The sequence below is a fragment of the Eimeria tenella genome, genomic scaffold (genome assembly GCF_000499545.2).
Source record: "Eimeria tenella Houghton genomic scaffold, Eth_scaff1734, whole genome shotgun sequence".
In the NCBI taxonomy this organism is placed as follows: Eukaryota; Apicomplexa; class Conoidasida; order Eucoccidiorida; family Eimeriidae; genus Eimeria; species Eimeria tenella.
In genome coordinates, this window is record NW_013541562.1 from 4,697 (window position 1) to 4,916 (window position 220).

Consider the following 220-nt stretch of genomic DNA (forward strand, 5'->3'; position numbering starts at 1 on the left):
CTGCAGAAGCAGCACAAGGCCACCCGCAGCAGCAGCAGCAGCAACATTAGCAGCAGCAGCAGCAGCAAGGGAAGAAAGCTGGCTTGTCTCCGAATACTGGCGGGAGACAACAGCAGCAGGGATGCAGCTGAACAAGGGATGCGCCCCCAAATGCGCTGCTGCTGCTGCTGCTGCTGCTGCTGCTGCTGCTGACAGCTCAGTGTCTAAAGTACTGCAGCAG